This window comes from Leopardus geoffroyi, chromosome B4, assembly GCF_018350155.1.
Source record: "Leopardus geoffroyi isolate Oge1 chromosome B4, O.geoffroyi_Oge1_pat1.0, whole genome shotgun sequence".
Classification (NCBI taxonomy): Eukaryota; Metazoa; Chordata; class Mammalia; order Carnivora; family Felidae; genus Leopardus; species Leopardus geoffroyi.
This window is the reverse complement of record NC_059341.1, coordinates 61,102,593-61,128,275: the sequence shown is the minus strand read 5'-3', so window position 1 is coordinate 61,128,275 and position 25,683 is coordinate 61,102,593. Positions and strand designations below refer to the sequence as shown.

The 25,683-nt window shown below is 39.3% G+C and overlaps 1 long non-coding RNA gene across 1 annotated transcript in view; it reads left to right on the top strand.

The window, feature by feature from the left end:
• The first annotated feature begins 663 nt into the window (after positions 1 to 663).
• Positions 664 to 25,683, top strand: part of LOC123591670 — a 111,141-nt gene continuing 86,121 nt past the window's right edge. The window contains exon 1 of the long non-coding RNA XR_006709444.1: positions 664 to 827. This is a non-coding gene — a long non-coding RNA (uncharacterized LOC123591670). The remainder of the gene's footprint in view (positions 828 to 25,683) is intronic.

Sequence of the window (25,683 nt, the reverse complement as noted above, 5' to 3'; positions counted from 1 at the left end):
TCCTGTTGCTTGTTAGAATCACCTGAGAGCTTTGAAAAATACCAATGCTCAGTCCCCACATCAGGTAATTAAAGAGGATCTCTAAGGCAGAGCTTTTCAAAGTGTGGTCCTTGGTATCACCTGGGACCTTGTTAGAAATGCAAATTCCCCAGCTCTGTCCCACATTTACTGAATCAGGAACTATGAGGATGGGCACAGCAGTTTGGGTTTTAACAAGCCCTCCTAGGTGACTCTGATGGATCGCCTTTGAGTGGTAATGTTTGAGATCAGTTAGATTAGAGGGAGAAAAGTAGGAAAAGGGATAGAGGCTACCATTAGGAAGCAGAGAGGTGATGGTGTGGTTTTAGCTCCACATCAGATTTTATTAACCTAGTTGAGCAAAGGAGTATACCATCTTAATGGAATCCAAGTAGTGTCTCAAAGCAGGCAGGTGAGCATGCTGGTTAGCCATAGGGTAGTTTCTGGATGAAAGTTGGTAAGTGACATTGGGTCAGGGATAGGCCAATTTATAAACTAGGTAAGCTCTGCCTTGTGAGCTGAATTGGGTCCCCCTAAATTCATACGTTGGAGCCCTAAGCCTCATTGCGATGGTATTTGGAGGGAGGGCCTTTAGGAGGTAATTAGGTTCAGATGAGGTCATGAAGGTGGGGCCTTGTGATGAAATTAGCGCCCTTATAAGAAGAGTCACCAGAGGGCTTGCAAGATTTCTTTTCTCACTACATGTGAGAACTTAGGGAGAAGGCAGACTTCTATAAGTCAGAAGAGAGCTCTCACCAGAAACCAAAAATGCCAGCACCTTCATCTGGGGCTTTCCAACCTCTAGGATGGTGAGTAAATAAGTTCCTATTGTTTAAGCTACCTGGTCTATGGTATTTTGTTATGGAAGCCTTTGCAAGACACTTTTGGAATAGCAGGCAGTCTTATTGTGACACATGGGTCCCTGCAGAGTTACTGTTAAAATACTTACCTTGGAACTTGTGTGTGTGAACTAGTTTTTTTTTTTTTTTAATATGTGAAATTTATTGTCACATTGGTTTCCATACAACACCCAGTGCTCATCCCCATGCCCTCTTCAATGCCCATCACCTCCCCTCCCCTCCCTCCCTCCCACCCCCATCCAACCCTCAGTTTGTTCTCAGTTTTTAAGAGTCTTTTATGCTTTGGCTCTCTCCCACTCTAACCTCTTTTTTTTTTTTTTTTCCCTCCCCTCCCCCATGGGTTTCTGTTAAGTTTCTCAGGATGCTAAGTGAAATAAGCCATACAGAGAAAGACAGATACCATATGTTTTCACTCTTATGTGGATCCTGAGGAACTAGTTTTAATTATAATAAATTGAGCCTAGATAGCTTGTGTCGCAACTTATCAGTTTTGCAATTATGGCTTTTGATTTTTTTTTTTTGGTTTCTAAACCAATGCATAATTGGAATTGAAAACCTATAATAACATTGCCAGATAAAATGTAGGATGCCCAGTTACATTTGAATTTCATATTAACAGGAAATAATTTTTTAGTAACAGTATGTCAAAAATAGTGTATGGATTATAATTACTCTAAAAAATTATTCATTGTTTGTCTGAAATTAAAATTTTATTAGATGTCCTGTATTTTTATTTACTAAATAGGAAATTCCAAACTCTAACAAATTAATACACATCAAGGAATATTTATCAAATGAATGATGTGGTTGATTGGATGTATAGAGTAAGGGGAGTGATGAATCAGTGATGTCTTATAGGTTTCTGGCTTGGACACTGGGTAAATCTTGATACTCTGCAGGAAAGTAGGGACACTGGAGGGAGAGCTGGTTGGGGAGGAAGGGCAAAATGATGAATCACATTTTGGAAATGTAGAGACTAAGGTCTCTCTGGAATATATAGGTATATTTTGATTATTAGGCTGTTGAACATAAAGTTCTGGATATAAGGAGAAAGATCAGGATTGGGACGCCTGGGTGGCTCAGTCAGTTAAGCTGCGGACTTCGTCTCAGGTCATGATCTTGCAGTTTGTGAGTTCTAGTTCCGCATCCAGCCCTGTACTGATAGCTCAGAGCCTGGAGCCTGCTACAGATTCTGTGTCTCCCTCTCTCTCTCCCTCTCTCTCTCTCTGTCCCTCCCCAGTTTGCTCTCTCTCTCTCTCTCTCTCTCAAAAATAAATAAACGTTAAAAAAAAAAAGAAAGATCAGGATGGAATCACGGGTTTAAGAATCATTCGCAATTAAGTGGTAGGGAAGCTCTAGGAGTGGATGAGATCCCAGAAAATAGGTAGAAGAGAAGGAGATGTTGAAAATAGGATATAGGCAGAAGTACCTGAGGTGTTGGGAGAACAGATGCAGGACCCAGGAGAAGGACTATGTTCAAGGAGAGGAGTCCCCTTCTGTTCTGACAGGAAGGAGGGTGGAAGGGATGGCTATGCATGCAGGAGAGCTGGTAGGCTTGATGGAAGGAAATGGTGTTGTGGCAAGAGCCCCACCTAGATTCTCTTGCCTATGGAACACTTTTTTCCCCCTTTTGTGACCTGTTCATTCTGGTTGTACTCATTGTACTGAGTAATGTAAAATGATGGAATAAGAGTTTAAAATAGTGTTTTTATGAAAACTAAGCTTTGGAAAAAATCTTAAAATGGTGAATTGCACTTTTTTAAAAAGTTTATTTAGTTTAGAGAGAGACTGAGACAACAGAAGGGGACAGGCAGAGAGAGCATCCCAAGCAGGCTCCGAGCCCATTAGCACAGAGCCCGATGCAAGACTCAAACTCATTAAGCCATAAAATCATGACCTGAGCTGAAACCAAGAGTTGGACATGCAACTGACTGAGCCACCCAGGCACCTTGCACTTTTTATTGTTAAAGTAGGTGTGGGTAATACAACTGTAAACATTTGGATTAAAAAAGCCTAGTAGGATTTTGCACTCCTATTGCTTCACCTGCAGAAATTCAAATTGGACAACACAAATGATAAATTGTTGGTGTGATTTCTGCAGAACTCCAATTAATGGACCCCCTCAAAAATGCTGTGGTCCTAACTCTGAGCACTAAGAAGTGGAGGCATACTTTTTAGGTTAAAATAAAATGTAGATTACACATGTTATCATTGCTCAAACTGATTCAGTGTTTGGTTTGTTTTTGTTTTTAGTATATTCACATTTATTTCTAGTTTAGTTGATTGACAAAATTTTGTATATTTAAGGTGTATAGTGTTTTGATATATGTATACATTGTGAAGTGATTCTCATAACCAGGCTAAATAATAGATCAATCATCTGCATTGTTACCGTTGCATCTGTGTGTGTGTGTGTGTGTGTGTGTGATGAGAACTTGAGATCTATCTCAGCAAATTTCAAGCATACAGTACATTATGAACTATAATTACCAAATTGTACATTGGTTCTCCAGAACTTACTCTTAACGGACAGTTTCTACCTTTTGAAGAACATCTCCCTTTTACCCCCACCGCTCAGCCCCTAGTAATGACCATTCTACTCTGTTATTATGGGTTTCACTTTTTAAAAAAATTTAAATCCAAGTTAGTTAACATATAGCATAATAATGATTTCAGGAATAGAATTTAGTGATTCATCACTCACATGTAACACCCAGTGCTCATCCCAATGAGCACCCTCCTTAATGTCTACCACCCATTTAGCCCATCTCCCCACCTAACACCCCTCCATCAACCCTCAGTGTGTTCTCTGTATTGAAAAATCTTTTCTGGTTTGCCTGCCTCTCTGTTTCTATCATATTATTGCTCCCCATCCCCTATGTTCATCTGGCTTGTTTCTTAAATTTCACATGAGTGAAATCATATGATATTTGTCTTTCTCTGGCTGACTTATTTCACCTAGCATAATACACTCTAGTTCCATCCACGTTATTGCAAGTGGCAAGATTTCATTCTTTTTGATCGCCGAGTAAAATTCCATTGTATCTATATACCACATCTTCTTTATCCATTCACCAGTTGATGAACATTTGGGCTCTTTCCATAATTTGGCTATTGTTGAAAGCACTGCTATAAACATTGGGGTACATATGCCCCTTCAAATCAGCATTTTTGTATCCTTTGGGTAAATACCTAGTAGGCAGTTGCTGGGTCATAGGGTAGTTCTATTTTTAATTTTTTGAGGAAGCTCCATACTGTTTTCCAGAGTGACTGCACCAGTTTGCGTTCCCACCAGCAGTGCAAAAGGGTTCCCCTTTCTCCGTGTCCTCGATATCATCTATTGTTTCCTGAGTTGTTCATGTTAGCCATTTGACAGGTGTGAGATGGTATCTCATTGTGGTTTTCTGTTTCCCTAATGATGAGTGATGTTGAGCATCTTTTCATGTGTCTTTTTGCCATCTGGAGGTCTCTTTTGGAAAAGCATCTATTTATGTCTTCTGCCCATTTCTTCACTGGATTACTTGTTTTTTGGGTGTTCAGTTTAATAAGTTCTTTATAGATTTTGGATACTAACCCTTTATCTGATAGGTCATTGCAAATATCTTCTCCCATTTTGTCAGTTGCCCGTCAGTTTTGTTGATTCCTTCACTGTGCAAAATCTATTAATCTTGATGAAGTCCCAATAGTTCATTTTTGCTTGTTTCCCTTGCCTCCGGAGACCTGTCTAGTAAGACGTTGCTCCAGCCAAGGTCAAAGAGGTTGCTGCCTGTAGGACAGGTCTTTCTCCTGTAGGACTTTGATGGTTTCCTGTCTCACATTGAGGTCTTTCATCCATTTTGAATTTATTTTTATGTATGGTATAAGAAAGTGGTCCAAGTTCGTTCTTCTGTATGTGACCATCCAGTTTTCCCAACACCAATGTTGAAGAGACTTTCTTCCATTGGATATTTTTCCTGCTTTGTCGAACATTGGTTGGCCATACATTTGTGGGTCCATTTCTGGGTTCTCAATTCTGTTCCATTGATCTATGTGTCTGTTTTTGTGCAGACAATATGTCTTGATGATTACAGCTTTGTAATACAGCTTAAAGTCCAGAATTGTGATGCCTCCAGCTTTGGTTTTCTTTTTCAACATTACTTGGGCTGTTTGGGGTCTTTTCTGATTCCAAACAAATTTTAGAATTGTCTGTTCCAGTGCTGTGAAGAACTGGTGGTTTTTGTTTGTTTGTTTGTTTGTTTTTTGTTTTTTATAGGAATTGCATTGAATGTGTAGAGTGCTTTGGGTAGTATCGACATTTTAACAATACTTGTTTTTCCAATCCATGAGCATGAAATGTTTTTCTATTTCTTTGTGTCCTCTTCAATTTCTTGCATAAGCATTTCATAGTTTTCAGTGCACACATCTTTTGCCTCTTGGGTTAGGTTTATTCCTATGTATCTTATGGGTTTTTGTGCAATTGCAAATGGGATAGATTCCTCGATTTCTCCTTCTGCTACTTCATTATTGGTGTATAGAAATGCAACCAATTTCTGTACATTGATTTTATGTCCTACAACTTTGATGAATTCATGTAGCAGTTCTAGCAGGTTTTTTTGTGGAGTTTTCTTTGGAGGGGTTTTCTACATAGAGTATCATGTGTCTGTGAAGACTGAAAGTTTGACTTCTTCCTTGCCAATTTGGAGGGCTTTTATTTCTTTTGTTGTCTATTGCTGAGGCAGGACTTCCAGTACTATGTTGAACAACAATGGTAACAGTGGACATCCTGATCCTGTTCCTGACCTTAGGGGGAAAGCTTAGTTTTTCCCCTGTTGAGGATGATATTTGTGAGTCATTCATATATGACCTTTATGATGTTAAGGTATTTTCCTTCTAGCCATACTTTCTTGAGGATTTTTATCAAAAAAGGATGCTGTATTATGTCAAATGCTTTTTCTGCATCTATTGACAGAATCATGTGGTTCTTATCCTTTTGTTAATGTGGTGTGTCATGTTGATTGATTTGTGGATATTGAACCAGCCCTGAAGTGCAGTAATAAACCCCACTTGACCATGGTGAATATTTCTTTTAATGTATTGTTGGATTTCATTTACTAGTATCTTCTTGAGAATTCTTGCATCCATATTCATTGGGGAAATTGGTCTATAATTCTCCTTTTTAGTGGGGTCTTTGTCTGGTTTTGAAATTAGGGTAATGCTGGCTTCATAGAATGAGCCTGGAAATTTTCCTTCAAATTCTATGTTTTGAAATGGTTAGAGAAGAATAGGTATTAACTCTTCCTTAAATGACTGGTAGAATTCCCCTGGCAAGATATCTTGCACAGGACTCTTGTTTGTTGGGAGGTTTTTTTACTTACTCAATCTCTTTACTGGTTATGGGTCTGCTCAAATTTTGTATTTCTTCCTGTTTCAGTTTTGGTAGTTTATATATTTCTAGGAATTTATCCATTTCTTCCAGATTGCCCAATTTGTTGGCATATAATTGCTCATAATATTCTCTTATAATTGTATTTCTGCGGTGTTGGTTGTGATCACTCCTCTTTCTTTTGTGATTTTATTTATTTGGGTCCTCTCCTTTGTCTTTTTGATAAGTCTGGCTAGAAGTTTATCAATTTTTTTAATTCTTTCAAAGAACCAGCTCCATTTTGTTGATCTGTTCTACTTTTTTCAAATTTCAATATCATGGATTTCTGCTCTAATCTTTATTATTTCCTATTTCCCTTCTGTTTTTGCTCTTTATTTGTGTTATTTTTCCAGCTTTTTTAGGTATAAGGGTAGGTTGTGTATTTAAGATCTTTCTTCCTTCTTTTGGAGGGCCTGGATTGTTATATACTTCCCTCTTATGACTGTCTTTGCTGTCTTTTCTTTTTTTAATTTACTTCCAAGTTAGCTAGCATATAGTGCAACAATGATTTCAGGAGTAGATTCCTTAATGCCCATTACCCATTTAGCCCATCTCCTCTCCCACAACCCCTCCAGTAACCCTCTGTTTGTTCTCCATGTTGAAGAGTCCTATGTTTTTGTCCATCTCCTGTTTTTATATTATTTTTGCTTCCCTTCCCTGTGTTCATCTCTTCTGTGTCTTAAAGTCCTCATATGAGTAAAGTCATATGATATTTCTTTCTCTGACTAATTTCACTTAGCATAATACCCTCTAGTTCCATCCATGTAGTTGCAAATGGCAAGATTTCATTGTTTTTGACTGCCAAGTAATACTCCATTGTGTGTGTGTGTGTGTGTGTGTGTGTGTGTGTATACACACATACCACACCTCCTTTATCCATTCACTCATCGATGGACATTTGGGCTCTTTCCATTCTTTGGCTATTGTCGATAGTGCTGCTATAAACATAGGGGTGCATGTGTCCCTTTGAAGCAACATACCTGTATCCCTTGGATAAATACCTAGTAGTGCAATTGCTGGGTCATAGGGTAGTTCTATTTTTAACTTTTTGAGGAACCTCCATACTGTGGAGTGACTGCACCAGTTTTCATTCCCCCCAGCAATGCAAAAGAGATCCTCTTTCTCTGCATCCTTGCCTCCACATCTGTTGTTGCCTGAGTTGTTCATGTTAGCCATTCTGACAGGTGTGACGTGGTATCTCATTGTGGGTTTGACTTGTATTTTCCTGATGTTGAGTGATGTTGAGCATTTTTTCATGTGTCAGTTGGCCATCTGGATGTCTTCTTTGGAGAAGTGTCTATTCATGTCTTTTGCCCATTTCTTCACTGTATTATTTGTTTTTTGGGTGTTGAGTTTGATAAGTGCTTTATAGATTTTGGATACTAACCCTTTATCTGATATGTCGTTTGCAAATATCTTGTCCCATTCCATTGGTTGCCTTTTAGTTTTTCTGATTGTTTCCTTCACTGTGCAGAAGATTTTTATTTTGCTGAAGTCCCAATAGTTCATTTTTGCTTTTGTTTTCCTTGCCTCCAGCGACGTGTTGAGTAAGAAGTTGCTGTGGTCAAGGTCAAAGAGGTTTTTTCCTGCTTTCTCCTCTAGGATTTTGATGGTTTTCTGTCTTACATTGAGGTCTTTCATCCATTTTGAGTTTATTTTTGTGTATGGTGTAAGAAAGTGGTCCAGGTTCATTCTTCTGCATGTTGCTGTCCAGTTTTCCCAGCACCACTTGCTGAAGAGACCGTCCCTATTCCATTGGCTATTTTTTCCTGCTTTGTTGAACATTGGTTAGCCATACATTTGTGGGTCCATTTCTGGGTTCTCAATTCTGTTCCATTGATCCATGTGTCTGTTTTTGTGCAGACAATATGTCTTGATCATTACAGCTTTGTAATACAGTTTGAAGTCTGCCGTGTATTTTTTAATTTCCTTTTTAATTTCTTGGTTAACCCATTTCATCTTTAATAGGATGTTCTTTAACCTCCATGTATTGCGGTCTTTCCAAACTTTTTCTTTTGGTTGATTTCAAGTTCCATAGCGTTGTGGTCTGAAAATATGCATGGTATCATCTCAATCTTTTTGTATTTGTTGAGAGCTGATTTGTGACCCAGTATGTGATCTACTCTGCAGAATGTTCCCTGTGCACTTGAGAAGAATGTGTATTCTACTGCTTTATAATGAAATGTTCTGAATATATCTGTTAAGTCCATCTGGTCCAGTATGTCATTCAAAGCCATTGTTTTCTTGTTGATTTTCTGCTTAGAGTATCTGTCCATTGCTGTGAGTAGGGTGTTAAAGTCCCCTACTATTGTATCATTATCAATGAGTTTCTTTATGTTTGTTATTAATTGGTTTATATGTTTGGGTACTCCCAAGTTGGCATAAATATTTATAATTGTTAGATTTTCTTGGTGGACAGACCCATTAATGAATATATCTTCTTCATCTCTATTTACAGTCTTTGTTTTAAAATCTAGTTTGTTATAAGTATGGCTACTCTGGTTTTCTTTTGACATCCATTAGCATGATAGATAGTTCTCCAAAGGGATTGTTTTCTTAATTTTTTTCTCTACTACTTTATTATTGGCATATAGAAATGCAACAGAATTATGTATATTGATTTTGTATCATGCAATTTTACTAAATCTGTTAATCATTTCTAGAATTGTTTTATTGGAGTTTTTCAGGTTTTCTATACATAGTATCATGTCATCTACAAACAATGAAAGTTTTACCTCTTCCTTACCAATTTGGGTGCCTCTCTTTCCTTCTCTTCTCTGATTTCTGTGGCCAGTACTATGTCAAATAAAATGGTGAGAGTGGACATCCTTGTCTTGTTTCTGACCTTAGAGAGAAAGTTGAGTTTTTCCACATTAAAGATGATATTAGCTGTGGACTAAAAAGCAACCGACAGAATGGGAGAAGATATTTGCAAATGACCTATCAGATAAATGGTTAGTATTCAAAATCTACAAAGAACCTATCCAACTGAACACCCAAACAACAAATAATCCAGTGAAGAAATGGGCAGAAGACGTAAATAGATGCTTTTCCAAAAGAGACCTCCAGATGGCAAAAAGACACATGAAAAGATGCTCAACATCACTCATCATTGGGGGAACACAAATCAAAACTACAATGAGATACCACCTCATACCTGTCAGAATGGCTAACATGAACAACTCAGGCAACAACAGATGTGGAGGCAAGGATGCAGAGAAAGAGGATCTCTTTTGCATTGTTGGTAGCAATGCAAGCTGGTGCAGCCACTCTGGAAAACAGTATGGAGTTTCCTCAAAAAATTGAAAATAGAACTATCCTATGACCCAGCAATTACACTACTAGGTATTTACCCAAAGGATACAAAAATGCTGATTTGAATGGGCACATGTACCCCAACATTTCAGTACTATCAACAAATTATGGAAAGAGCCCAAATGTTCATCAACTGAGGAATGGATAAAGAAGGTGTACTGTGTGTGTGTGTGTGTGTGTATAGAATATCTATATATTATAGATATATATAGATATAGATATTATAGACATGTATGTGTGTGTATATATATTCTATACACACAATGAAATATTACTCAGCAATCAAAAAGAATGAAATCTTGCAATTTGCAGCAATGTGTATGGAACTAAAGTGTATTATGGTAATGAAATAAGTCAGAGAAAGACAAATTTCTGTTTTCTATATCTTTTGTGAGAGTCTCCTTAAGATGCTCCATTTCTTCTCCAGTCCAGTGAATATCTTTATGAACATTACTTTAAATCCTCTATGAGGCATATTACTTACCTACATTTTGTTTCATTCTCTTGCTGTGATTTTTGCCCTCTTCTTTCATTTGAGACACAATCCTCTGTCTCTTTATTTTGCCTAACTCTGTGTCTGTTTCTCTGTGTTAGGAAAGTCAGCTGTGTCTCCTGTTATTGAAAGTAGTGGCTTTATGAAGAAGAGGTCTGGTAGTGCCGTGCCATGCATTGTGCCCAGTTTACCAAAATCTGGCCCTTCGGGGGTGTCTCCTATGTGTCTTATGTGTGGCCTACTATTGTGGCTGAGCCATATTTGCCTTATGGTCAGTTGTCTACAATGGCTCTGTTTGCCTGTTGCAGGCAGGGTTTGATTCCTGTGTTGTTAGTGGGCCAGTCTGAGGCCCCCGTGAGCTTGAGTTGAGTCAGACCAGGTGTTTGCTAGAGATGCAGCAGCACCAAACTGCAGGGCATCTTCCCTGTGTTGTCCCTTGAGAATCTTTTATTGATGGGCAGGGCCTGCTGACACTTGATGTTTGCCCCCAGCTCACTGCTGGAGTCACAGTGAGACTGGTGTGTGTGATTATCTTTCCCTGTCCCTGGGTCAGGAGTCACTTTGGAGTGGTACTGGCTCCTGATGGGGCTGCTTGAATGCTGTTAGGCTTGTGGTACCACTTTGGATGGATTCCTGCCAAGTGTGTATTGGAAGGGGCAGATCTGCAGGAGAACATAGGGGTGAGGCTCACAGTGCCAGCGAGGTCCCCGATGGTCTGATGCAAGAAGGGAATTATAGCCACCTGGGACAACTCCTGCCCAGGCTAGGATGGATGGGATGAGTCCACAGAAAGGCGTGGAGGCAGGGCATGCTGTCAGCAAGTTAGGTGAAGAGTGTTTGTGATGCACTGGTTCCTGCAGGTATCTGTGTATCTAATCTGGGGAGTGAGGAGGGAATGGTGCTGGCTGGCTTTTGGACAAGTCTTCTAATATCCCTGGCCCTCCAGCATACTTCTGAGATTAGTAAACAAATCTTTTTCCCATATCCCTCAGGCATTTTTTTTTTAATTGCTGTTTTTATGCTGTATCTCAGCAGGGCTCTTTATTGTGTTGGCCCTTTGAGGGTGGGACTCTGTTTCCTATGGCTCCCCTGATTCTCAGAGCTAGTCCCACTGATTTTTCAAGTTGTCAGTCCCTCTTGTCTTCAAAGCCAAATAGTATGGAGATTGGTCTTCCCAGTGTGAGTCCCCATACCTAAGGGTCTGGGGTGGGGCATCCTCTCTTCTCTTTTCCATGCTTTCTTGGTGTCCCTCCCTCCGGGGGACAGTCTCATATGTTTATTTGGTTTCCTATTGTGTCCCTACAGTCTTAACCATTTTCAATGTGGCCTCTTCTCTACTATTAGCTGTGGAGAGTCTGTTCTGCCAATCTTTGGGTCACTTTCTGAATTTGTGACAGTGATGTGGGTGTTTTCTAGGTGTATCCATGGGAGGAGGTGATCAGCCTACTCTGTTATCTTGTGTGTTTATTTCAAAGTGTACTTTGTCTGATATAACCATTGTTACTCCACCTTTCTGATGTTTTGTTTGTGTCTTTGCTTCCATTGGCATCATCCATTCCAAGGCATTTCCATCCTTTCACTTTGAATCTGTTTGTCTTTAAGTTTGAAGGGAGTCAGTCTCTTTGAGCAGCGTATAGATGGGTTTTGTTTTTTATACATTCAGTTAGCCTATGTCTTTTGATTGGAGCATTTTGTACACTTATTAAAGTGATTATTTAAAGATATTTTTAATGTTTATTATTTTGAGAGAGAGACAGAGAGAGACAGAGAGACAGAGACAGAGAGAGAGAGAGACAGAGAGAGAGAGAGACAGAGAGAGAGAGAGAGACAGAGAGAGAGAGAGAGACAGAGAGAGAGAGAGAGAGAGAGAGAGAGAAGGTGAGTGGGGGAGGGGCAGAGAGAGAGAGAGAGGGAGAGAAAGAGAATCCCAAGCAGGTCTGCACTGTCAACACTGAGCCCAATGCAGGGCTCGAACCCATGAACTGAGATCATGACCTGAGCCGAAATCAAGAGTTGGACACAAACAACTGAGCCACTCAAGTGTCTCTAAAGCGACTATTGATAGGCTTTTGCTTATTTCTGTTTTGTTAATTGTCTTCTGGTTATTTTTGTAGTTCCTCTCTGTTCCTTCTTCCCTTCATCTCTTCCCTTGTGGTTTGATGGCTTTCTTCAGTGTTATGCTTGGATTTCTTTCTCCTAATTTTGTGTATTATAGGTTTTTGACTTGTGGTGACCATTGGGTTCATATATAACATTCTATGTGTATTCTATGGTAGTCTATATTATAAAGTTGATGGTCACTTAAGTTCAAACACCTTCTAAATCACTGCATTTTTTACTGCCCACCCCCAGGTTTTAGGTGTAGGAGGTCATATTTTACATCTTTTTAATTTTTTAAAAAATTTTTCAAAAATTTTTTTAAAGTTTATTTATTTAGAGAGAGAGACATAGTGAGAAAGTGAGAGGGGCACCTGGGAGAGACATAGGAAACAGGAGAAAGTGAAAGGAGAAAGGGGAGGAGCAGGGAGAGGGAGAGACAGAATCCCAAGCAGGCTCTGCACCATTACTGCAGAACTGATATGGGGGTTTGAACCCACAAACCGTGAGATCATGACCTGAGCAAAGATCAAGAGTTAGATGCTGAAACGATTGAGCCACCCAGATGCCCCATTTTCCATCTTTCTGTGTAAAAAAGTTTATTTTGAGAGAGAATGCATGGGACAGAGAATCCCAAGCCGGCTCTGCACAGCCCTGATGCGGGGCTCACGTTCACAAATCATGAGATCATGACCTGAACTGAAGAGTCAGACACTTAACCAACTGAGCCACCCAGATGCCCCATATTTTAATCTTACTATTTTGTGTATCCCTGGACTAATTTTTGTGGATATAGTTGGTTTTTACTACTTTTAAGTTTTAACCTCCATACTGGCTTTATAAGTGGTTAATCTTCCACTTTGACTATGTTTGCTTTTACTTGTAAAATGTTTTCCTTTAGTAATTGGTTCTAGTTATGACCTTTTTTTCATTTAGAGAATTCTTTAATTTTTCTTGTAAGACTGATTTAGTGGTGATGAACTCCTTTAACTTTTGTCCAAGAAATTTCTTTTTTATTTATTTATTTTTTAATTTTTTTATTTTTTTTTTCAACGTTTATTTATTTTTGGGACAGAGAGAGACACAGCGTGAACGGGGGAGGGGCAGAGAGAGAGGGAGACACAGAATCGGAAACAGGCTCCAGGCTCTGAGCCGTCAGCCCAGAGCCCGACGCGGGGCTCGAACTCACGGACCGCGAGATCGTGACCTGGCTGAAGTCGGACGCTTAACCGACTGCGCCACCCAGGCGCCCCTGTCCAAGAAATTTCTTATCTCTCCTTCAATTCTGAATGATAACCTTCCCAGATAGTGTTCTTGGTTGTAGGCTTTTTTTTTTTTTTTCCTTTAAACACTTGGAATACATCATGCCACTTCCTTCTATTCTGCAAACTTTCTTTTGAGAAATCAGCTGATAGATTTATGGGGTTTCTCTTGTATGTAACTGTTGCCTTTTACCTTGCCTCTTTAAAGAGTTTCTCTTAACCACTACTTTTTGCCATTTTAATTATGTGTCATGGGGTGGACCTCCTTGGGTTCATCTTGTTTGGGGCTCTCTGTGGTTTCTGGACCTGTATGTCTGTTTCCTTCCTCAGATAAAGAAAGTTTTCAGCTATTTCTTCAAATGAGTTTTATCCCCTCTTTTTTTTTTTTTTTTTTTTTTTTTTTTTTGCCTCCTTTTGGGATGCCTCTAATGCAATGCTATTAGGCTTGATGATGTTGCAGAGTTCCTTTAACCTTTTCTCATTTATAATAAAATCATTATTTATTATTATTATTATTACTGTTTTGCTTGGTTGCTTTCCATTACCCTGTCTCCCTGATCACTGATCTATTCTTCTGCATCCTCTAATCTGCTGTTGATTCCCTCTAGTGTATTATTCTTTACAATTATTGAATTCATTAGTTCAGTGTTTTAAATATTTTCTTTGTTTTAGCTCCGAATTCACTCTTAAGTCCAGTGAGTATATTTATAGCCATTACTTTGAACTCTTAATCAGCTCTATTTCCTATTTCCATTTAATTTAGCTCTTTTACTGTGATTTTTGTCTTGTTCCTTCATTTGGGATATATTTCTGTCTCATTTTGTCTAACTCTCTTGTGTTTATTTGTATATATTAGGTGGGTCAGTTACATCACCTGGTCTTGAATGTAATGGTTTTGTGTTTAAGACATCTTGTGGTACCCTATAGAACAATATCCCCTGGTCAGCAGAATCGGATGCACCAGGGGTCTCCCCTATGTGAGATTTATGTGCCCTCCTATTGTGGCTGAATTGTGAATGCCTTTAGCCCGGGTGGCCTCAATGAGTGACCTGACTTACCTGCTGTGAATACATGGGGTAGAGTTTGCTCCCTGTGCTATTGAGAGATCTGGCTGTGGCTGCCATTAGCTCATTGTTGGGTTGTGTGGACAGTCAACTTATCTGTCTGCAGTTAGCCTCTCTGACACAGCTGCCGGCACACCAAAATGAGAGCAGGCAGACCTCTTAGTTACAGGAATTGGAGGCATGCTGCTGTGGGGGGTTATCTCCCACCCCCACCCCCTCACCCAGGGCAGCAGTCACTTTGGAGTGGCATTTGTCCAGGCCATGACTGCCTTCCAGATGTGGTGGGACAGGAGCCACTTTGAAGGGATGTTTGCAGAGGTGGGCAGTTCTGCACGGGAATATCAGGGTGTTGCATGTGGTGCTAGCACAGTAGATGGAGAGTGTTAGCACTGGTTCCCCAAAACGTCCAGCCTCTAGTCTAGAGGAGGGGAAAGAAATGGTGCCCTCCATCACTTTTGTTCCTGGAGAAATCTGCAGATCCCTGTCCCTTCAGCACACATACTAGGATCAGCCAATAGATCTGCTTCACATATACCTCAGATGCTATTCAAACTGCTGCTTTATGCTATCTCCTGGGCTGAGTTATTTAGTATGTTGGCTCTTTGAGGGCACGAACTGGGTTTCTTATTGTCCTCTGGCTCTCCTAGAGTTGAGCCCCTAATTTTCAAAGCCCTCCGAATTAAGCCTCATTGATTTTCAAGGCCAGGTATTATGGGGGCTCATCTTCCCTGAGTGTATCCTCAGTGCCAAGGGTACCGATGTGGGTTCTGATCCTTTTTCCTCTGCTTGTGATGTCCATTCTGTTTGTGGTTGGTTGTGCTGAAGGATTGGCTCCCAACTGTGACTCTACCCATCCTCTCCTTTTCCATCTGGCCTTCTCTCTACAAGTAGCTGTGAAAGGTCTGTTCTGCCAGGGTTCACATCCATCTTTTGATTAGTTGTATAGATGCAGTTATCAATCTCAGTGTGTCTGTGGAAGAAAGTGAGCTCAGGATCCTCTTACTCTACCATCTATTATGTTTTAAATTTTTCAATAGAGAGCGAACTCACAAAACCCTAGGGAGCTTATCCTTGACATCATCACCATTTTTTTTTTCTTGTCTACCCATCTCCTCTCCTGAAAAATCTATCCTCAATGTGCCCCTCATGGTCAGGGCTTGGGAAGGAGCTCATCGCAGCAGGGTAAACATAGATCTGCTTGGTCACTCCTTACAGTTCTCCATAAAAACTCCCCCTCCACTCATACATTTTCCCATTCTTCAAAGTGCAATATTAATAAAAGAAACCCTGAATCAAATCAAATAAAAGCTTTTTGTTAACATTGAACCCCTTTCCAAATGTGTATTAAGAGTCCCTACTCAAAGTGGGGATGGAAAAGTTTGAAGTACGTGAAGAGAAACAAGAACCTTGTGTTGCCTCACTGAGGCTCATTGGTGAAAGGCTATGAATTTATACAGACCTACAGTTTTCTAAGCAATATTTGGTAGCCCTGGTGTAGGACGAGTGTGGTAGAGTGCCTCCGTAAGAAATGTGGTGGAGACCTCCTCAGAACAAAGGAAGGCAACGTGACCCAATCGACTCTGACACACGTATGTGTAACTCTGACACGACTCTATAACTTGAACTGTGTCCAGTCAGACTATGTGTCACCATATGTGGGAGACAAAGAAGTAGAATTGCATAAAAGGCTACACCCCACTGTGCTTGGGGCTCAGTTTTTTGGGAATGAACCCACGGAGCCTGTGCTGGCACGATGAATAAAGTTGCTTCTTAGACAGAAAAGCCTTGGTGTCCCATCTCTCTGTGCAAGAATCCTCTTACCCTAGGGTTGTCAGAGAACTGAACTAATCCAGAACTGGGATTTTCTGAAATTAAGTGAGATCAAAAGGCAGTAGGGCCAGGGAGTTGAGAACATTGGCAAAGTGTAAGTGAAGGGTAGCCTTAAAAGACCAGACTATGTATGGAAGGGAGTAAAGATTCTGTGTGTGGGAAGGAAACAGTAAAGGAAGCATTAGGAGAGGGGATAAATAGGGAAAAACTGGGTGGGGGAGATCAGAGGAGGGGTCATCTTAATGAAGATTAAAGAATAGAATAAAGGTGCTTGGGTGGCTCAGTCGGTTAAGCATCCAACTTCGGCTCAGGTCATGATCTCCTGGTTTGTGGGTTTGAGCCTCACACTGGACTCTGTGCTGACAGCTCAGAGCCTGGAGCCTGCTCCGGATTCTGTCTCACTCTCTCTATCTGCTCCCACTCTCTGTCTCTCTCTCACACACACAAACACACACACTCTCTCTACTCTCTCAAAAATAAACATTAAATGTTTTTTTAAATTTAATTTAAAAAGGGAGGGCTTTTTTTCCTACCCCCTTTAGCAAAAAGAATATAGCTTTCAGCAGAAGCGGTTCTCAACTTGGGATGTGGAAGAGATTATGCATCCTCCCCCTCAGGACATTTGGCAATGTCTGGAGACATTTTTGCCAAAATAGAATCGCTACTGACAGCTAGTGGGTATGGGCCAGGGATTCTGCTAAACATCCCACAGTGTATGTGATAGACTCCCACATAAAAAAATTACCCGGCACAAAATGTCAATACTGACAAGGTAGAGAAACCCTGCTCTAGAGAATGTCATTGTAATCTGGGAACTGTGAAATGTCCCTCAAAGTGGAAACATTTCCAAGGATTTTAAAGACCTGACTAGCTAGGGAACCCACTTTTTTTAGCACAGTCATACTGCTATGAAGGTGAATGTGAAGGTCTATAAAAGGGTGGGTAGATTTCAGGAACCACTTGGAATGTGGTGGTTGTGACTACAGATTTCAAGCCACCAGATGCCCGGTACCAGGTGACACTACCACATAGCAGACAGCCTCCTACAGAAGCTCAGCCACTGAGTCTTGCCCGTGGTGTGGGATGTCCCTCTAATCCCCAGAGCAAAGATGCCCTTTTATTTACCAGGGAGGCAGCCCCACTGCCTAAAATGTCCTCTTTCTATTTATATGAGTTGGGATTGTTTTCATAGCTTGGGAATGGCTCCATTATTTTCTCAAAGTGCCACAGATATTAGTCAACTTCATAGTTACACTGTTATCCTGTTATTTTTTAATTTGTTATTTATAGACCAATCATCTAGATCTAGTGACAAATAATAATGAATCTTTTGTAGTTGGTTTGTTTTCCTGAAAATGCTAGCAAGTTCTTTTGGGGTTCTAAAAATACATAGACAACTTCTGTACTCTATTTTGCTACAGAGGGAGGGTCATTTCTGATTGCTCATTAGAGGTTATATTTGGAAAATGGTCTCTGTGTTCTCCTCAAATGTGGGGAAATTCCATTATTACCAAGATCACACAGAATGAGAAGCCTCAATGAGTCTAGGTAAGAGACCAAACTCCTAGCAGACAAAAATGAGAGCAACAGGGGCACCTGGGTGGCTCAGTCGGTTAAGCAGCCGACTTCAGCTCAGGTCACGATCTCGCGGTCGGTGAGTTCGAGCCCCGCGTCGGGCTCTGTGCTGACAGCTCAGAGCCTGGAGCCTGTTTCAGAGTCTGTGTCTCCCTCTCTCTCTGACCCTCCCCCCGTTCATGCTCTGTCTCTCTCTGTCTCAAAAATAAAATAAAAAATGTTTAAAAAAAAACGAGAGCAACAGTTCTCAAACCTGTGTGTATCAGAATCACCTGGAGGATTTGTTAAGACACAGCTGACAGGGATCCATTCCCGGAGTTTCTGAATCAGACCTAGGGCGAGGTCCAAAATTTGCATTTCTTTTTTTAATGTTTGTTTACTTACTTATTTTGAGAGAGAGAGAGCAGAAGGGGGGTAGAGAGAGGGAGGCAGAGAATCCCAAGCAGGCTTCACACTGTCAGTGCTGCGTTCGACAGCAGGGCTAGAACTCACAGACCATGAGATCATGAAGTGAGCAAAATCAAGAGTGGGACACTTAACCGACTGGACCAGCCAACTGCCCCCAAGAATTTGCATTTCTGACAAGCTTCCAGGTGATGCTGCTGTTACTTATCTGGGACCACATTTGGAGAACCACCGTGGATGTATACATTAATTTGCATAAATTCTTCTGTCTCAAAGTTAGGTCATATTTAAGAAACAATCTCTTAGGTTTCAGTCCCATGTAGTATGTTCCTGTTTGAAAAAAGCTACACTAAATTACTTTGTCAGGTAGTCCTGTGAACACTGTATCTGAGAATGAAAAACATTAAGCCTTAAGATGTTTTTCAAACTTGCATGTTCACAGCAACTGTGGCTATGATTTTTAATGACTTATTTCCTATAATCTTTTGAAAAGGGCCAATTTAATAAAGGCTCACCAAAGCTGTATCTATGTAAACACCTAAGTATCTAAGCTAAACACCTAAGCCTGTAAGCTAAAATGAGAGCTAGGTTCCAGGTAGTAGGCCTGAGTGGCCATGTTCCTCATTTGTATAAAATTCTAGGTAGATATCCTATTAATAATGACATTTGTTTAATTATTCCAGTTCTCTCATCTTTTGGTTTAAAATAATCACTCAAAATTGAATAGTGTCTTAGAATTTATTTTCTCATGCTATGGAAAATTTCACTCTGAGTTTGAACATAAGGTAGTATTCTTGTATTTTCTTTTAAAAAAATGTTTTTAACCTTTAAAAACTAAACCTTTCTCTGGGAACCAAATTCCACAAGATAAGAGGCAAGATAAGCTAAAGTTAACATTTTTCAGAGAACTGACAGCAATATTATAAATGGTCATTGTATGGGAAATATCGGAGACCTGTTTCAATATTTCAAATAGCCATTTCATAAAAATGTCATGGTATTATAATAGGAATAATAGGAGGAAAAGGCCTGTGGTCATATCAGTTTAGGAAATGCTAGATTAATCAGATAAGTAACTTCTTTCTGGGAGGATTTCTCCATGAGTTTAAGATGCTTGTAATCATTACGAATCAGCAGCTATGACTTTCTCAGTGTGGCATATCTGAGGAATTTTGCTTTACCTGATGTGTTTTTGTAAATATTTTCAAGGACAGAATAACAAATAGATGTCATCTAATATGTTGTCAGTTGTAAGTGGTTGCTTGGAGCTCTGTGTTGAGAAGGGCTGTAAGACCCAGTTGGGTTCAGCAAAAAAAGGTGGGATATTTCTTTCTTTCTTTAAAAATTTTTTAACGTTTATTTATTTTTGAGACAGAGAGACAGAGCATGAACGGGGGAGGGTCAGAGAGAGGGAGACACAGAATCCGAAACAGGCTCCAGGCTCTGAGCTGTCAGCACAGAGCCCGACGCGGGGCTCGAACTCACGGACCGTGAGATCATGACCTGAGCTGAAGTCGGCGGCTTAACCGACTGAGCCACCCAGGCACCCCATAAGGTAGGATGTTTCTTAAGCCATGTCTGGCAGGCATGTAAAGAAAGTGGTGGCCCAAATGCTATGTACTTGTTACATTTCCTCTAGATATTTAGAGGGATGGTTTTTCTTACAATTCTTATGTAATGGTATAAATTCAGTAAAGTAACGATTTGTAAATTAAATTTCCTTACTTGTTTCAAGAAATTCTCTAAGGTTTACAGAATTCATTTCAACAGGAGTCCTAGAAACAGCAATCAGATATGAAAAAAAAAAAAATAAAAGCAGCCAAATTTGTAAGAAAGAGGTGAAACTGTCACTACTTAAAAAAAGAAAAGTCGCTATTTGCAGATGACATGATACTACACACAGAAATCCCTAAGTACTGCACCCCCCCAAAAAAACTATTGGAAGTAATAAATACAGTAAACTTGCAAGGTAAAAAATCAATACACAGAAATCCATTGTGTTTCTACACACTACTATCAAAGTTAGCAGAAAGAGAAATCAAGAAAGCAATCCCATTTTTAACTGTACCAAGAAGAATGAAATACCTAGGAATAAATTTAACCAAGAGGGTAAAAGACCTTTACTCAAGAAGACTATAAAACAGTGGTAATAGAAATTAAAGTTGACCCAAACAATGGAATGGTATTCCATGCTTATGGATTGGAATAATTACTATTATTAAAATATGCATACTACCAAAGTGATCTATAGATTAAATGCAATCCCTATCAAAATACAAACAACATTTTTCACAGATTTTGAACAAATAATCCTAAAATGTGTATGGAACAACAAAAGACACTGAAGAGTCAAAGCAATCTTGAGAAAGAAGAACAAAACTGTGGAGGCATCACAAACCCCAGATTAAAAGATCTATTACAAAGCTGCAGTAATCAAAACAGTGTGGTACTTGTACAAAAATAGACACATAGATCAATAGAATAGAACTAGAGAGCCCAGAAATAAACCCATGATTATATGGTCATTAATATACAATAAAGGAAGCAAGAATATGTGATGGGAAAAAATCTCTTCAACAAATGGTGTTGGGAAAATTAGATATCTATGTGCAAAAGAATGAAATTCAATCACTTTCTTACAACATACACCCCCCAAAACCCCAGATTAGATTAAATACCTCGGTGTTAGACCTGAAACAATAAAAATCCTAGAAGAATGCATAGTCATTTCTATGACCTTGGCTGTAGCAACGTTTTTCTACATGTGTCTCCTGAGGCAAAGGAAACAAAAGCAAAAACAAACTATTGAGTCTACATCAAAATAAAAAGTTTGCTCAGTGAAGGAAGCAATCAACAAAACCAAAAGACTGCCTACTGAGTGGGAGAAGATACTTGTAAATGATATATCCAATAAAGTTAATATCCAAAATATATAAAGAACATATGTAACTCAACACCAAAACAATCCAATCAAAAAATGGGCAGAAGACGTGCCCACTTTTCCAAAGAAGACATACAGATGGCCAACAGACACATGAAAAGATGTTCAACATCATTCATCAGAGAAATGCAAATTAAAAGCACAATGAGATATCACCTCACATTTGTCAGAGTGGCTAGAATCAAAAACAAAAGAAACAACTAGTATGGTGAGGATGTGAAGAAAAAAGGAATTCTTCTGCACTGTAGGGAAAGCAAATGAGGGCAGCGACTATGGAAAACAATATGGAGTTTCCTAAAAAAAAATTTTTTTTAAATAGAATTATTATATGATCCAGTAATTTCACTACTGGGTATTTACCCAGAGAACATGAAAACACTAATTTGAAAAAAAATATGTGCACTCCTATGTTTATTGCAGCATTATTTACAATAGTCAAATTATTGAAGCAACCCGAGTGTCTATCCACAGACAAATAGATAAGTAAGATATGGTGTATATATACAGTGGAATATTACTCAGCCATAAAAAGAATGAAATCTTGCCATTTACAACACAGAAGGACCTAGAGAGTATAATGCTAAATGAAATAAGTCAGAGAAAGACAAATACCCTATGATTTCACTCGTATGGAATTTAAGAAATAAAACAAATGAACAAAAAAAAAAAAGACAAGCTAAAAACAGACAAATACAGACAACAAACTGGTGGTTATCAGAGGGGAAGTGGCAGGGTGGGGGGATGGGTGAAATAGGTGATGAGGATTAAGAGTACACTTATCATGATGAGCACTGAGTAATAATAGAGTTGTTGAATCACTATATTGTACACCTGAAACTAACACTGTATATTAATTATACCGGAATGCATAAATGGCAACAAACTTGAATAGACGTTTCTCCAAAAAAGATACACAAGTGGCCAACAAGCATATGAAAATGTTTAACATCACTAATCAGAAATACAAATCAAAACCACAAGATGCCACCTCACACCCATTAGGATGTCCACTATTAAAAACAACAACAACAACAACAACAAAACAAGTGTTGATAAGAAGGTGGAGAAATCAGAATCTTTCTGTATTGTTGATAGCAACGTAAAATGGTGCAGCCACTATGGAAAATAGTATGATGTTTTTCTAAGAATTAAAAACAGAGGGGCACCTGGGTAGCCCAGTTGGTTGAGTGTTTGTCTCTCGATTCTGGCTCAGGTCATGATCCAAGGGTCGTGGAATTGAGCCCTGTGTTGGGCCTGCACAAGATTCTCTTTCTCTCTCTCCTTCTGCCCCTCCTCCTTGCTTTGTCTCTCTCTCTCTCAAAAAAAAAAAAAAAAAAAAAATTTAAAAATAGAATTACCATATGATCCAATAGTCTTACTTCTGGGTATATATCAAAAAGAATTGAAAGCAGCATCTTAAGTTAGAGATGGAGGGAAGCAAACCATAAGAAACTCTTAAAAACTGAGAATAAACTGAGGGTTGGTGGGAGTAGGAGGGAGGGGAAAGTGGGTGAAGGGCATTGAGGAGGCCCCTGTTGGGATGAGCATTGGGTGTTGTATGGAAACCATTTTGACAATAAATTTCATATTTTAAAAAAAGAAAGAAAGAAAGCAGGATCTTGATGATATATTTGCATACCCATGTTCATAGCAGCATTATTTTCAATAGCCAAGAATGAATAAAGATGAGGTGTGTACATTAAACAGAATATTATTTAGCTTTAAATGGAAGGAAATCCTGTCATATGGTACAACATGGATGAAACTTGAGGACATTTTGCTAAGTGAAATAAGCCAGTCACAAAAAAAGTGTATGATTCCACTTAGATGAGATATCATCTAAAGCAGTCAAACTTATAGAAATAAAGTAGACTTTTGGTTGCCAGGGGCTAGGAAGAAAGGAAACAGGGAATTGTGGTTCAGTGGGTACAGAGTTTCAATTTTGCAAAATCAAAAAGTTCTAGAGATCTGTTACGCAACAATGAGAATGCAGTTAACATGACTATTACATTAGTATAACATTGTATAACATAGATACTATAACATGTAACCTATATACATGTATATAACAATACTAATGTATTACATGTGGTATAACATTACTACATACCTAACAAAAAATGGTTAAGACAGTGATTTTGTTTTAACAATTAAGAAATACTTCAACAGGGGTGCCTCGGTGGCTCAGTCAGTTGAGAGTCTGACTCTTGTTTTCAGCTCAGGTCATGATCTCTTGAGTTCATGAGTTCATGAATTCAAACCCTACATCCGGCTCTGTGCTAACAGTGTGGAGCCTGCTTAGGATTCTCTCTCTCTCTCTCTCTCTCTCTCTCTCTCCCTCCCTCCCTCCCTCCCTCTCTCTCTCTCTCTCTCTGCCACTTGCCCACTTGTTCTCTCTCTCTTTCTTCCTCTCTCTTAAAAATAAATAAATAAATTTTAAAAAGAGAGAAATACTTAGAGATTTTTATACATTGAATTAAGGAGGGTAGGGGAAAAGCAGACCCTGAAAATGCCACAATAAATCAAAGGGTTTATCATAACACAGGATTAAGAGCACTAGGCTGGGCTGTAGTGGGTCTGGATTCTGACTCCACCATGCATAAACTGGGTAACGTTGTCAAATTACCTAACTCTCTGAGACTCAGTTTCCTCATGTGTAAAATGGGATAATACCAACATTATCTTCACAGTTGTTAGGCAGCTTAAATTAATACACATTAATACAGGTTTAGGAACTTGCCTGCCATAGTAAGTATTTAATAAAGGTTAGATGTTATTCTTAGAACATCAACAGCTCAAGAGAATACAGACTGTAGTATTAGATAGGCTGTTCCAAGAATAAATGTATTCTATATATAATGAAAGTATAGAAGAATGCTAAATCCATCAACATCATTTCTGAAATGTAACTCATTGACTTTCAGTGATCCAAATGCAGCCTGATAAATCAAAAATTTAGAGGAAATGTTAAAGTGAGAAGAAACCACTATTTTCAGTATCTTATAAGTATATAGATATTTTCTATTTCAAAAGTTTTCAGGAAAAAAAAGTGTAGGGAAGGTAAAACTACCTTTTACCCTTGTAAGTTCTGTGACTGGGCCTAAGAATTGAATGGACATAAGACAGATTAGCAGGAGAAAGGCATACAAATGTAATATTTTAATGTGTACATGGGAATCTTCAGAAGGAAAATGAAGACCCAAGGAAGGCTTTAGGCCCCAAACTTACATACCTTTTTACACAAAGAACAATACATTGTGGGGGTGTGACAAGATAGGATAAATTGAGCTAGGGGCAATATATTTTGGGACGGGGTGCCTGGATGGTTCAGTTGCTTAAGCATCCGACTGGTTCAGGTTATGACCTCACGGTTCTGAGTTCGAGCCGGGCGTGGGGCTCTGTGCTGGCAGCTTCGAACCTGGAACCTGCATCAGATTCTGTGTCTTCCTCTCTCTCTGCTCTGCCCCTCCCCCACTAGCACTCTGCCTCTCTCTGTCTCTCAAAAATAAGTGAATGTTAAAAAAAAATGTTGGGACAGTGACTGGTAAATATATGGGGAAACTAATGGAAAATTAGGGTTATTTTAGTAGGGTTTTTTTGTTGTTTGTTTTGTTTTGTGCAAGTCCATTTCACCGGCAACTCCCAGTCTCTGCTAAGAATGTTGTTTTCTTTCTTACGCAGGGAGGGCACCTTTCTCATGGGAAAACCTTGTGTCCCACTTTCAGGTAGAAAGCGGGAGGGCAGAGACCTTTCCACATGTGCTGTTTCTCAAGTGCTTTCAGCTCAAAAGAATCCATGTGCCAAAGTGGCAAATTTTTGGAGTGGCATGGTCTGAAACCCTTCAGAAGAAACAGTGATACACTTGCAAATAACAGAAAGATCATTAGCGAGCTCTGTGATTTAATTGGTTTAAGCAGTTTGTTACAGGTGAAAGGACAGCCAGATTAATAGAAGCTCCTCCTCACCCAAACAGCATCCCTACCACTTCCATCTCCCTTCCAAACAGGAACTAGAATATGCAAGAACTTAACGGTCTGTAAAAGTAACAATTCCAATCAGTAGGAAAAGGAAGGACAAGTCACTGAACGTTTCTGGGGCAAGAGGCTCATGTTTGAGAATGAAAAACTAGACTTCTGTATCTCCTTACAGACTAAAACTTCAGCTAGATCAAAGACTTTAGTGTAGAGGTATGAAACCACAGGACACTTAAAGGGAAATGTAGGTATGTTTTCATCTGATTTTGGGGTGAAGTTTTTCTTTCTGAGTATAAAAGCAGAATTATAGACTGACCTATTTAACCACATAAAAGTAGCTCTGGAAAGAACACTAGATGCAAAATTTCTGTATTGTAGTTGGACAATTTGGATCTGTAGTTACACTTCAAGAAATCCATCCTAATAAAATAGCAAACATTTGTGTCAA